Here is a 15,127-nt window from a genome sequence, read left to right on the forward strand (position 1 = left end):
CTGTGATCCCTTTCCCCAACTTTAAAGGCAGCTGCATAACATCTTCAAATCTAACCCTAACTCTGACCTTCCTTCCTCCCACTTATCAAGGTTCTTGTGATTACATTACAAATACCTGGGTAATCCAGGATACTGTTCCATTTCAAGATTACATCAATCACAACTGAAGTTCTCTTTCACCATGTAAGTTAATGTAATCACCCAGGTTCTGCAAATTCTAATGTGGACATCTCAGGGTGTCATTATTCTGCCTACCATACGGTTATGCCAAATCTTAATTCCTGTGTGACTTCAGAAATTTTTGTCCCTATAATTTAAAATAGCGTTAGTAGTTTCTAGCAGCATTTTACCCCTGGCAGTTGTAGAAATAGGAGATTGAAACCTTAGAATGATCTGCTTTGTTCCATCGATGCTCTTTCCTAGGCCTACTGTATAGCCTGGACACATAAAAAGCTTAATATGTAGAAAAAAAATCTCCAATTCAGAAGAAATCATTTTTGTATCCCCTGGTGGAATCATTTATCCCTTTTGTCCAAATGAATAAACTAAAAACTGTTGCCTGGAAATTTCTTATGTATAGACGATTGGGTTTGATAGAAACAGATGTCATCCCAGTCTTCTACACCAAGATTCCCAGGCATGAGTATTCTGGCTAATGGAGAAACAAACCACATATTAATAGCTGAATAAGGGCATATATCTTATTACTGATAAAACCCTATTCTTGCAAGTTGCTGTAAGACATTCAGCTGTAATTGAAACCAGGCAAGCTTTGTAGTGGCAATATCCATATTGTTGATCCTATACTAGCTTTCTGTCAAAATAGCTCCTTTTTGTAATGACAAGCACAGATACGGTGAGTTTAAAAAGGTTGTGGCAGGACTACTACTTTCCAAAAGTATTTCACAAAAGTATATATACATTTGCTTTCTCTTCTTTAGTCCAAATTTTATTCAGAGCAGAAATGTGCCTAGCTAAAAGGCTATACTTCTTTGTCCATCATCCAGGTGTGACCACATGGCAAGAGCTGGTCACTGAGACAAAAATAAAAGTGTTGTGGAAGATTTCCAAGACATCTGTGGAAAGTAAGCTGGCTTAGCTGATAAGAGGATCCTTTTGCAGTCAAGCTTTTCACCATTTCTGTTTCTTGGCATTCAGAAATGATGGCTGGAGCTCCAGCAATATTCTGGACCATCAGTTGACCTTGAAAGTGGAAAGAATGTTAATCAGATAATAGAAAGAAACTAGTTCACTCATGAACATGAAGCTATACCATAACAGCCATACACTACATTGCAAGGTGTTTTCTGTTAGAGAAAAAAAAAAAAACGTATTTTTTAAGTTGCTGCTGTTTTATTTTTCTCATTGTATGTTTTATGTAGGAAAACCTAGTTTTAACTAATTAAGAGATTACTGATATTCATATGAACAGGTGTTTTTTTTCCCATATGCCATTAAGAACTTCCCCCATCGTGGGCTATTTCGTGAATATGTATATGAGGCACATATGTTACAATTTTTCTGAGGTTCATCTACACACTTCTTCCTAAAGCATCTTTATCACTATTATTCCAGTATTGCTCCTCTCAGATATCTGATCATAATACTAAAGACTTGTCCATTGCTTATGCATTCCTAAAGATTCTTTTCTCAAACCATTTCATCTTCCTGGAAGAGGGGCGATAAGCTGTTCTTCTTGAAGTATTTTTCTTAATAAGAGGACTTTCCTGTAGGTATTCAGGATGCTTCTTAATGGGGTGCTAATGGCACTGCAATAAACTTTTGGCTGTCAATATCAGTAAATGTGATTTACATATTTGTAAGTCAGACTCATATTTTCTACCTCATTCAATTATTCTTAAGATGCTTTACATAAATTCCTGAGGGTGAGTTCAGGACACAGAAGTGAAACCAAAGTATGGGGGATGTGAGAACCTTTATTTGCAAATAATTTGTGCTTTCAGGATATTCTTGGGTCCGAATTCCTATAAAGTATATTCACTTGACGATATAGTGCAGCAGGACACACCTGCCTCTAAGGCTAAGGGTAAAGATATTATCCAATAGGGTTTAGTAGCCTAGTAACAGATGAAGGTCCCTTCTTAAAAGAAGTACTACTTCTTAAAGAGGGAATAACAAGTGAAAGAGAGAAACCAGGGCTGTTATAATTATTATTCTGTTAGGTCTTGCCATGGTTTAATTACAGAAATTCTGAGCAGCATTAGATCTGCTGCATCATAAGGCTGATTATCAAATTGCTCCAACTGAAATCTAAAGGTTAGGTAAAGGACTTATATGTAAAACAGTTTCAATAACAACTAAGTGAATTGGAGTAGCACACTCAAATATAATTTGAATGACATTGAAAATTTTATTAATGTCTTAGTGAAATTGGTTCTATGATACATTTGTCTATATGTTTAAAGGGAATGTCTCAATATGGGACAAATCACTGGACTTGTTGGTGTGGGGTCTTTGTCACACATTCTTGAATAACAAATTTTCTTAACAAAATCAGTAATGGAAGTATGCTCTACTTCCTGTTTTTCCAAATTTTTTAAAACTACGTGGTGGTTTAAAATAGGAAATACCATGATGAGCTTCTGACATTGCCAGGTGATAACAGAATGCTTTTTATGTTTGCTGCTTATTGTAGGTGGTAGAAAAAATATCTTTTGTATTAGTCTGTCCTTGCACTGCTATAGAGAACTATGTGAAACTGGGTAATTTATGAAGAAAATAAGTTTAATTGACTCATAGTTCACAGGCTTTACAAGAAGCATGACTAGGAGACCTCAGTAAACTTACAATCATGGCAGAGGGCAAAGGGGAAGCAAGCATGTGTTACTATGGTGGAGCAGGGGAGACAGAGAGAAGTGGGAAGTGCCACACACATTTAAACCATCAGATCTCATGGGAACTCACTCACAATCATAAGAACAGCAAGGAGGAAATCTGCCCCCACTATCCAGTCAACTCCCACTAGGCCTCTCCTTCAATTCCACATGAGATTTGGGTGGGGACATAAATCCAAACCATATCATTCTGTCCCAGATCCCTCTGAAATCTCATGTCCTTCTCACATTGCAAAATAAATTATCCCTTTTCAACAGTCCCCCCATTTTAACTCATTCTGCATTAACTCAAAAGTTCACAATCCAAAGTCTCATCTGAGACAACGTAAGTCCCTTCTGCATATGAGTCTGTAAAATAAAAAACAAGTTAGTTATTTTAAAAATACAATGGAGGCACAAGCATTGAGTAAAGGCTTCAATTCCAAATGGTAGAAATGGATAAAATAAAGGGGCTACAGGCCCCGTTCAAGTCCAAAACCCAGCAGATCACTCGTTACATCTGAAAGCTCCAAAATAATCTCCTTTGACTCCATACATCACATCCAGGGCATGCTGATACTAGAGGTGGGCTCCCAAGGCCTTAGACAGCTCTGCCTCTGTAGCACTATAGGGTACAGCCCCCGAGACTGCTTTCACGGACTGGCATTGAGTGCCTGCAGCCTTTCCAAGCACATGGTGCAAGCTGTTGGTAAATCTACCATTCTGGGGTCGGGGTCTGGAAGATGGTGGCCCTCTTCTCACAGCTCCACCAGGCAGTACCCCAGTGGGGACTATGTGTGGGAGCTCCAACCCCATATTTTCCCTCCATGCTGTCCTAGCAGAGGTTCTCCATGATGGCTCTGCTCATGCAGCAGACTTCTGCCTGGATATCCAGGTGTTTCCATACATCCTCTGAAATCTAGGCAGAGGTTCCTAAACCTCAGTTCTTGCATTCTACATGCCCAAAGGCCCAATATCAAATAAAAGCCACCAAGGCTTGGGGTTTGCACCCTCTGAAACAACAGCCTGAGGTGTACCTCAATCCCTTTTAGCCACAGCTGGAGCTGGAGTAGCTGGGACACAATGTGCCACCCCCCTAGGCTACACAGAGTAGCAGGACCCCAGGCCCAGCCCATGAAACCATTTTCCTCCCTAGGCCTCAAGGCCTATAATGGGAGGGGCTGGCCATGAAGATGTCTGAGATGCCCTGGAGACGTTTCTCCACGTTATCTTGGCTGTTAACATTCAGTTCCTTATTACCTATGTAAATTTCTGCAGCCAGTTTGAATTTCTCCCCTGAAAATGGGTTTTTCTTTTCTACTGAATGGTCAGGTTCAAATTTTCCAAATTTTTATGCTCTGTCACCTCTCAAATGTTTTGCTGCTTAGAAATATCTTCCACAGGATACTGTAAATCATCTCTCCTAAGTTCAAAGTTCCACAGACCTCTAGGACAGGGGCAAAATGCTGTCAGTTTCTTTGCCAAAGCATACCAAGAGTCATTTTTACTCCAGTTCCCAAGAAGTTCCTCATCTCCATCTGAGACCACCTTAGCCTAGACTTCATTGTCCATATCACTATCAGCAATTTGGTCAAAGCCATTCAAAAAGTCTTTAGGAAATTTCAAACTTTCCCACATCTTCCTGTCTTCTGATTCCTCCAAACTGTTTCAACCTCTGTCTGTTATCCAGTCCCAAAATCTCTTCACATTTTCAGGTATCATTTGAGAAGCACTCAAGTCTTGGTACCAATTTTCTGTATTAGTCTGTTCTCACACTTTTATAAAGAACTACCTGAGACTGGGTAATTTATGAAGAAAACAGGCTTATTTGACTCACAGTTCTGCAAACTTAACAGGAAGCATGACTGGGAGGCTGCAGCAAACTTACGATCATGGCTGAAGGCAAAGGGGAAGCAAGGACCTTCTTCACATGGTGGCAGAAGAGAGAAAGAGAACAAAGGGGGAAGTGCCACACACTTTTAAACCATCAGATCTCATGGGAACTCACTACCACAAAAACAGCAAGGGGGATATCTACCCCCTGAGTCAATCCCCTCCCACCAGACCCCTCCTCCAACTTGACATGAGATTTGGTCAGGGACATAAATCCAAACTATATCATCTTTAGATCAATAACAGCATACCAGACGCTAGGGTATTGGGGGAAATTCACCCCCGATATTTCATGTAGGTTTTTTCTATTTTCCCTAAGTGTCAGCTGATCTGAGAAATAAAGCGACAGAGTACAAAAGGGAGAAATTTTAAAGCTGGGTATCTGGGGGAGACATCACATGTCGGCAGGTTCTGTGATGCCCCCTCAAGCCACAAAACCAGCAAGTTTTTATTAGAGATTTTCAAAAGGGGAGGGAGTGTATGAATAGGGTGTGGGTCACAGAGATCACATGCTTCACAAGGTAATAAAATATCACAAGGCAAATGGAGGCAGTGTAAGATCACAGGACCACAGGACCTGGGTGAAATTAAAATTGCTAATGAAGTTTCGGGCATGCATTGTCATTGATAACATCTCATCACGAGACAGGGTTTGAGAGCAGACAACCGGTCTGACCAAAATTTATTAGGCAGGAATTTCCTCATCCTAATAAGCCTGGGAGCGCTACAGGAGACCAGGGCTTATTTCATCCCTTATCTACAACCGTAAAAGACAGCCATCCCCAAAGTGGCCATTTCAGAGGCCTCCCATTAGGGATGCATTCTCTTTTTGGGGATGTTCCTTGCTGAAAAAAATATTTCAGCAATATTTCTCCTATTTGCTTTTGAAAAAAGAGAAATATGGCTCTGTTCCACCTGGCCTATAGGCAGCCAGAGTTTAAGGTTATCTCCCTTGTTCCCTGAACATTGCTGTTATCCTGTTCTTTTTTCAAGGTGCCCAGATTTCATATTGTTTAAACAATTTGTGCAGTTAATGCAATTATCACAGGGTCCTAAGGCAACATTCATCCTCAGCTTAAAAAGATGGCAGGATTAAGAGATTAAAGTAAAAACAGGCACAGGAAATCACAAGAGTATTGATTGGGGAAGTGATAAGTGTCAATTAAATATTCACAGATTATGTTCAGAGATTGCAGTAAAGACAGGCGTAAGAAATTATAAAAGTATTAATTTGGGGAACTAATAAATGTCTATGAAATCTTCACAATTTATGGTCTTCTGCCATGGCTTCAGCCGGTCCCTCCATTTGGGGTCCCTGACTTCCCACAACATTAGGGGCTGTATTAATTAGATTTAATAAGGAAAACATATTTGGGATAGTAGTTGCAATTGGAAAACCACCTAATTAAGTTCATGATAAAGCTCTGTATTTCCTTGTCTTAGTCAAACTGAAGAGTTAAGTGAGAATGTAATAGGAATCACCATTTCTGAAAATCTCCAGTTTTCTGATGTGTGATTCTCAGAAAAATGTAGTTTTGGTTTGGATTCAACATAGACTCTAGAAAATTCCATTTGGTCTTTCTTACAATCATGAATTTCCCCAAGATAAGAACGCAGGTATAAATGTGTATTTAGCTGAGAAGGTGTATCCCTAGTATTCACTTAGAAATGTTGTAAGTTTACCCATCATAAGCCTCTTCCACAATTCCTGGTGGGTCGGGGATGTTACAATTACAATCTGTCACAGCAAGTCTCCAATATTTTGCAAAGTAATCTTCATATTTTCCTTTATGTTGCACACTGTTACTTGGATGAATAGGTACAAGTCACTTTGGAGCAAGATAAGAGAGTCATAGAGAGTATATATGAATTAATTTTTCATTCATATATACTCTCTATGACTCTCTTATCTTGATCCAAATTAATTCAAGATGGGTTAAAGACTTAAATGTTAGAACTAAAACCATAAAAACCCTAGAAGAAAACCCTAGGCAATACCATTCAGGACATAGGCATGGGCAAGGACTTCATGTCTAAAACACCAAAAGCAATGGCAACAAAAGCCAAAATTGACAAATGGGATCTAATTGAACTAAAGAGCTTCTGCACAGCAAAAGAAACTGCCATCAGAGTGAACAGGCAACCTACAGAATGGGAGAAAATTTTTGTAATCAACCCATCTGACAAAGGGCTAATATCCAGAATCTATAATGAACTCAAACAGACTTACAAAAAGAAAACAAACAACCCCATCAAAAAGTGGGCGATGGACATGAACAGACAATTCTCAAAAGAAGACATTTATGCAGCCAAAAAACACATGAAAAAATGCTCATCATCACTGGCCATCAGAGAAATGCAAATCAAAACCACAATGAGATACCATCTCACACCAGTTAGAATGGCGATCATTAAAAAGTCAGGAAACAATAGGTGCTGGAGAGGATGTGGAGAAATAGGAACACTTTTACATTGTTGGTGGGACTGTAAACTAGTTCAACCATTGTGGAAGTCAGTGTGGCGATTCCTCAGGGATCTAGAACTAGAAATACCATTTGACCCAGCCATCCCATTACTGGGTATATACCCAAAGGATTATAAGTCATGAGGTTATAAAGACACATGCACACATATGTTTATTGTGGCACTATTCACAATAGCAAAGACTTGGAAATAACCCAAATGTCCAACAACGATAGACTGGATTAAGAAAATGTGGCACATATACACCATGGAATACTATGCAGCCATAAAAAATGATGAGTTCATGTCCTTTGTAGGGACATGGATGAAGCTGGAAAACATCATTCTCAGCAAACTATCGCAAGGACAAAAAACCAAACACCGCATGTTCTCACTCATAGGTGGGAATTGAACAATGAGAACTCATGGACACAGGAAGGGGAACCTCACACACTGGGGCCTGTTGTGGGGTGGGAGGAAGGGGGAGGGATAGCATTAGGAGATATACCTAATGTTAAATGAAGAGTTAATGGGTGCAGCACACCAACATGGCACATGTATACATATGTAACAAACCTGACGTTGTGCACATGTACCCTAAAACTTAGAGTATAATAAAAAAAAGTATATATGATTTGATTACAATATTTTTCTTCAAGTGAATCCAACCCCCTTCAATCACAGACACTTGGTGCCTTGAATTAATAACTAGGTGAAGTTTTGTAAGTCTCTATTTTGATGGTTAGATGAACTAAGCAGATTCACTGGAACGGAATTATTTTTCCTGTTTGCTTATTTGTCTATTTGTTTTTGTTTATGCATTCCAAGTAGCAACTTTTTATTAATTTTTTTTTGAAACAGAGTCTCGCTCTGTCACCAGGCTGGAATGCAGTGGTGCATCTCGACTCACTGCAACCTCCGCTTCCCAGGTTCAAGCAATTCTCCTGCCTCAGCCTCCCGAGTAGCTGGGACTACAGGCGAGTGCCACCATGCCCAGCTGATTTTTGTACTTGTAGTGGAGATGGCGTTTCACTATGTTGTCGAAAATTGTCTCGATCTCTTGACCTTGTGATCCGCCCTCCTTGGCCTCCCAAACTGCTGGGATTACAGGCGTGAGCCACTGCGCCCGGCCAAGTAGCAGCATTTTTGTCTTTTCATCTCATTTCCTCCTAGAAACAACATGAACAATTTCCGTGAACAAAGATCCACTCTGGTCAAACTATTTTTTTACTCTGTTTATTTATCCTTTTGCTTATTATGGTAAACCATGCAATTTTAGCCTCTGAACTAGTAGAAGGACTTAATGCCTCTACTTAGTATCTGACACCCTACAATTCTTTCATCCTCATTTGAAATCAAGGATCTTTTTTCACCTACATAATCTCACATCAAAAGGCAGAATTACAGTGCAAAATCATTTAAGCATTTTATTCTCTCACTAATTCAGCAGATAAAAGTTAACATAGAAAACTGAGACTGTTATCCTTCGAAAAGTCCTAATTATACAATTGGCATTTGGTTGGCTTCTGTGGACTTAATATTTGGGGAGGGTTCTTACCATTCCCAGAACTGGGAAAAATGACTGACTATGCCTAGATGGTTTATACTAACAACATGGTTTCTACTGAACACCTGTTTCACTTCTGGAATTATAGAATTTTGGTACATGCTAGGCAGGGAATGTCTACATGACTAGCTTCTAGCCAAAACCCTGAGCACTGAGTTTCTACTAAGCATCCTCAGTAGACAGAATTTCACACATGTTGTCACAACTCCCTGCTGGAAGAATTAAACATGTCTTGTGTGACCACTGGGAGAAAACTCTTAGAAGCTTGCACTAGGCTTCCTCAGGACTTTCCCACATGCACATTTTCCTTTTGCTGTTTTGCTGTGTATCCTTTGCCTATAATACATCATAGCCATGTGTACCACTCCATGCTGAATGCTGTGAATCCTCCTGTTAATTCATTGAGTGTGAGCACGGTTGTGGGGACCTCCTACATACCAATATATTTCTCTAAGACATTGATTAAGCAATTATTTATCGGCTCTGCTAGATGAGCAGGGTAGTAGATGAGTTACATATTTAAAATCCGCTGCATCATTTCCATTTCCATTGGATTCATTTTTGTATATAAAATTAAGAAAAATTTGGTATCTCACCTTTATTCATTGCTGAGTCCAATTTTAGACCCACATATACACAAACATTTGAACAATGCCCCACTGCTAGAATTAGAAAAACAAATCCAGAAATTCTGGTATCTTGCACTAATAAATTCAATTTGATCCAAAATGTTATCCTTCTCTTAGTCAAGCATCATCAGATTCTATTCCCTATTCTCAATATATTTCATGTATATAGATAACAAAAATTCTTCTAATTTTTTATTTTGTGTGTGTGTTATGTAATTGCTCCTCCCTTTCCACCAAGATGTCTGGATTTGATTCTAGATAAAATTGCAGAGACAAGAAACAAGTATGAGACCAAAACAAGAGAAGAATTTGCTTTACTTCCCTTATAATTTCCTGCATTTAGGACTTTACTACTTATTTAATAAAGAGCAACCTAGTTTCATCATCAGGGAGAAAATAACACTTTCTTTAGTAAGGACTCTGAGTAAGATTGGAAAGATTTTGACATATGCAAAGATCTCTATCATGTGTCCATTTCTTGTAATACAACACTTATGTGATCAGTGCCCTAAATTTTACAAACAAGTCCTAAGCGAGGTTGTAAAATAACTAAAACTTTAATTCAAAAATCTTAAGAATGAAACTTCACATTAGGTTTCCAGTAACTTCAAATTGTAACATTAGAGCATGAGATATGAACTTGGATAGAAATGAAAAGCCTGTGAAGCATTTGTTTCATGCCTTCAATGATTAATTGTTTGAACTGGTAATTTCTTTTTTTAAGCTATCTATATTCAATCTTAGCAGCTACCTCACTCTTTCATTTCTTCTGCCTTCATACTCTTTTATGAAATAGACAATTCTATCCTCCACCACTTATTTTTATTGGGCAAGTATTTCCAGAAAAGTGTACATGATTATTTGGTTATTTTTCTACTCTATGAGTGTCCTTTTATTCAAACCATGATTGTTACATTTGTGCTCCCTGTAACTCTGAATATTGCCAGATAGCAAATCTACCCAAATTCTCTATATCTAGATACCATTGTCTGTAATAGCCAAATCTTGAATGGAAGTAATATCAACCAATTCTGGCTAACTTCAATAAAAATGTCATTTGTTAGAAAGCTACGAGGTGTCTTACAGAAAAAAAGAGCTAGAAAATTTGTCTCAGAAAAGTAGAAAAAATCCAGGGTATCTAAGCAACTGAATTCATGGTCGAACATCATCAGATTCTGTTCCCTATTCTCAACATATTTCATGTATATAGATGACAAAAAATTCTTCTAATTTTTTATTTTTTGTGTGCGTTATGTAATTGCTCCTCCATTTCCACAAAGATGTCTGGATTTGATTACTCTGGTACACAGCAACAATTTGGCTATGTAGCTCCTGCCACCACCATTGGACACTATCTACACCTCACTTACTGAAATGTCACTGTTAGAAACAGAAGAATGAATTCTAAACTGTTTCTGTTACTTTTTGCTCCTGATTTTATTTTGCTTTATTAAAGTCTTCAAGGAAAAATAAGATTATCTTGGCTTAGGTTAGATGTCTACATGCATGCTGTATCTCACTTTCTCAGACTTTCCAAGAGTGTTCCAGCATGTGCAGTTTCCCTGACTCATGGAAAAACTTATACTATAATGGTTTTCCAAAATATACTGCCCATCATGTGAATTCCATTCCTACTTCCGGTGTTTATAAATTTCGTTATTTCAACCCCAGGAACTTGAATACATATGAGTGGCATTACACTTTAGAAACAGAATATTAAAGGTAAAGAAAGATAATCACCACTTAATTAAAAATAGTTTAAGAATGAATCAGATTTGCATTATTGGTTTTGGCTTAATGGCAAAATGCTTTGAGTAGTATACGGACATTATTTTGGGATGCTTCTTTGGATAAGAATGGAAAGTGACATAGATATAAAGAATTGCAGCAAGTTGGTAAAATCTGTAAGCAAGACATATTATTGCAAATTAAATACAAATCATGCATTTAACGATGGTGTTGTTAACAACACATCTTGAGAAAATGATTCCTATTAAATATTGCTTTCTTCACTCTTTAATGAAGAACTATAATATATAATGCCTGTATTATCTTTCTTTTCATTGGTAGTCCTAGATTTATGATATAAATTGCATGAATTTCTAACTATGCCTAGATTTTACTACTACTATTATTACTCCATCTACTATTAGCTAATATGTACTCAGGCTTATTATATGCCATATCCTGTTCCAAAATCTTTTCATGCAATACTTCATGTTTTGCCTCTTTTTCCAAAATCCTTACGAGTTCTTGATTATTGTTTTCATTCTGATGAATGTAGAAGGCAATTTTTTTTCTTTTCTTTTTTTTCTTGAGATGGAGTCTCACTGTCACCAGGCTGGAGTGCAGTGGCATGATCTTGGCTCACTGCAACCTCTACCTCCTGGGTGCAAGTGGTTCCCCTGCCTCAGCCTCCCAAGTAGCTGGGATTACAGGCACGCACCACCATACCCACTAATTTTTGTATTTTTAGTAGAGACGGGTTTTAACCATGTTTACCAGGATGGTCTCGATCTCTTGACCTCTTGATCCGCTTGCCTTGGCCAACCAAAGTGCTGGGATTACAGGTGTGAGCCACTGTGCCTGGCCTGGCAATTATTTCTTAATCTAGAAATACAAGTTTAAAAACTTTTAACTCCATAGTAATTGGCTTTGGTTTATTATTTCTGATAGAAATATAATCAAATAGGTCTTCTTTTTCAAATGTTTACTGTTTGTAGAGTGTATTGTAAAGAGCACTCAGTGTGTGTAAACCTGTGAGTCATTTGTAGTGAGTCTGTAAGGAAGTTTATCTGCCACCATATTCATTGTATTTTCATATCACTCTCAGCTTACAACAAGATAAAAATGACATTTCTATATTCTGATACTCAATAAGGCTATGTTACTTAAAAATTAGAACTAATCTAAACTTTAGGCAATTTTTGGTCCATGTTTGCAGGTTCTTTTAAAAAATTCCTTTTACCCACATTGCAACACCTGGAGGATATTTTTCTTTACGTAAAATACTCTAAATAGGAACAGTTGTTTCTCAGATAATACCGCACAAATCAGTCAGATTTCAGCTTAAGTAATATGTCTGGAGAAGTAGTCTTTCCCCATCCTTTATCTTCCTTTGATAACCAACACATTCATGTGTCAAAATACCTGCTTGAAAGTTACCACTTTTGAGGGTGGAGCCAAGATGGCCGAATAGGAACAGCTCCGGTCTCCAGCTCCCAGCCCCAGCGACACAGAAGACTGGTGATTTCTGCATTTCTGCTTGAGGTACCGGTTTCATCTCACTAGGGAGTGCCTAACAGTGGGTGCAGGACAGACGGTGAAGCGCACTGTGCGCGAGCCGAAGCAGGGCGAGGCATTGCCTCACTCGGGAAGTGCAAGGGGTCAGGGAGTTCCCTTTCCTAGTCAAAGAAAGGGGAAACAGACGGCACCTGGAATATCGGGTCAGTCCCATCCTAATACTGCGCTTCTCCAACGGGCCTGGAAAACGGCACACTAGGAGATTGTGTCCCGCACCTGGCTCGGAGGGTCCTATGCCCACGGAGTCTCGCTGATTGCTAGCACAGCAGTCTGAGATCAAGCTGCAAGGCGGCAGCGAGGCTGGGGGAGGGGCGCCCGCCATTGCCCAGGCTTGCTTAGGTAAACAAAGCAGCCAGGAAGCTCGAACTGGGTGGAGCCCACCATAGCTCAAGGAGGCCTGCCTGCCTCTGTAGGCTCCACCTCTGGGGGCAGGGCACAGACAAACAAAAACTCAGCAAAGAACCTCCACAGACTTAAATGCCCCTGTCTGACTGACAGCTTTGAAGAGAGTAGTGGTTCTCCCAGCACGCAGCTGGAGATCTGAGAACAGACAGACTGCCTCCTAAAGTGGGTCCCTCACCCCTGAGCAGCCTAACTGGGAAGCACCCCCCCAGTAGGGTCAGACTGACACCTCATTCAACCGGGTACTCCCCTGAGACAAAACTTTCAGAGGAACTATCAGACAGCTGAATTTGTGGTCTCACGAAAATCCGCTGTTCTGCAGCCACCGCTGCTGACACCCAGCCAAACAGGGTCTGGAGTGGACCTCTAGTAAACTCCAACAGACCTGCAGCTGAGGGTCCTGTCTGGTAGAAGGAAAACTAACAAACAGAAAGGACTTCAACACCAAAAAACCATCTGTACATCACCATCACCAAAGACAAAAACTAGATAAAACCACAAAGATGGGGAAAAAACAGAGCAGAAAAACTGGAAACTCTAAACAACAGAGCACCTCTCCTCCTCCAAAGGAACGCAGTTCCTCACCAGCATCGGAACAAAGCTGGATGGAGGATGACTTTGATGAGTTGAGAGAAGAAGGCTTCAGACGATCAAACTACTCTGAGCTACGAGAGGAAATTCAAAACAATAGCAAAGAAGTTAAAAACTTTGAAAAAAAATTAGAAGGATGGATAACTAGAATAACCAATGGAGAGAAGGGCTTAAAGGAGCTGATGGAGCTGAAAGCCAAGTTTCGAGAACTACGCGAAGATTGCAGAAGCCTCAGTAGCAGATGCGATCAACTGGAAGAAAGGGTATCCCTGATGGAAGATGAAATGAATGAAATGAAGAGAGAAGGGAAGTTTAGAGAAAAAAGAATAAAAAGAAATGAACAAAGCCTCCAAGAAATTTGGGACTATGTGAAAAGACCAAACCTACGTCTGATTGGTGTACCTGAAAATGATGGGGAGAATGGAACCAAGTTGGAAAACACTCTGCAAGATATTATCCAGGAGAACTTCCCCAATCTAGCAAGGCAGGCCAGCATTCAGATTCAGGAAATACAGAGAACGCCACAAAGATACTCCTCGAGAAGGGCAACTCCAAGACACATAATTGTCAGATTCACCAAAGTTGAAATGAAGGAAAAAATGTTAAGGGCAGCCAGAGAGAAAGGTCGGGTTACCCACAAAGGGAAGCCCATCAGACTAACAGCTGATCTCTCAGCAGAAACTCTACAAGCCAGAAGAGAGTGGGGGCCGATATTCAACATTCTTAAAGAAAAGAATTTTCAACCCAGAATTTGCTATCCCGCCAAACTAAGCTTCATAAGTGAAGGAGAAATAAAATACTTTACAGACAAGCAAACGCTGAGTGATTTTGTCACCACCAGGCCTGCCCTAAAAGAGCTCCTGAAGGAAGCACTAAACATGGAAAGGAACAACCGGTTCCAGCCACTGCAAAAACATGCCAAATTGTAAAGACCATCGAGGCTAGGAAGAAACTATAGCAACTAACGAGCAAAATAACCAACTAACATCATAATGACAGGATCAGATTCACACATAACAATATTAACGTTAAATGTAAATGGGCTAAATGCTCCAATCAAAAGACACAGACTGGCAAACTGGATAAGGAGTCAGGACCCATCAGTGTGCTGTATTCAGGAAACCCATCTCACGTGCAGAGACACACATAGACTCAAAATAAAGGGATGGAGGAAGATCTATCAAGCAACTGGAAAACAAAAAAAGGCAGGGGTTGCAATCCTAGTCTCTGATAAAATAGACTTTAAACCAACAAAGATCATAAGAGACAAAGAAGGCCATTACATAATGGTAAAGGTATCAATTCAACAAGAAGAGCTAAATATCCTAAATATATATGCACCCAACACAGGAGCACCCAGATTCATAAAGCAAGTCCTCAGTGACCTACAAAGGGACTTAAACTCCCACACAATAATAATGGGAGATTTTAACACCCCACTGTCA

At 39.5% G+C, this 15,127-nt stretch overlaps 1 long non-coding RNA gene across 1 annotated transcript in view; it reads right to left on the reverse strand.

Annotated features, from left to right (window-relative positions):
• Nucleotides 1-1,058: 1,058 nt before the first annotated feature.
• LOC131384475 (uncharacterized) overlaps nt 1,059-15,127 on the reverse strand; it is a 123,059-nt gene continuing 108,990 nt past the window's right edge. The window contains exon 4 of the long non-coding RNA XR_009215364.1: nt 1,059-1,203. This is a non-coding gene — a long non-coding RNA (uncharacterized LOC131384475). The remainder of the gene's footprint in view (nt 1,204-15,127) is intronic.

Source organism: Hylobates moloch, unplaced genomic scaffold, assembly GCF_009828535.3.
Source record: "Hylobates moloch isolate HMO894 unplaced genomic scaffold, HMol_V3 SCAFFOLD_10, whole genome shotgun sequence".
Lineage (NCBI taxonomy): Eukaryota > Metazoa > Chordata > Mammalia > Primates > Hylobatidae > Hylobates > Hylobates moloch.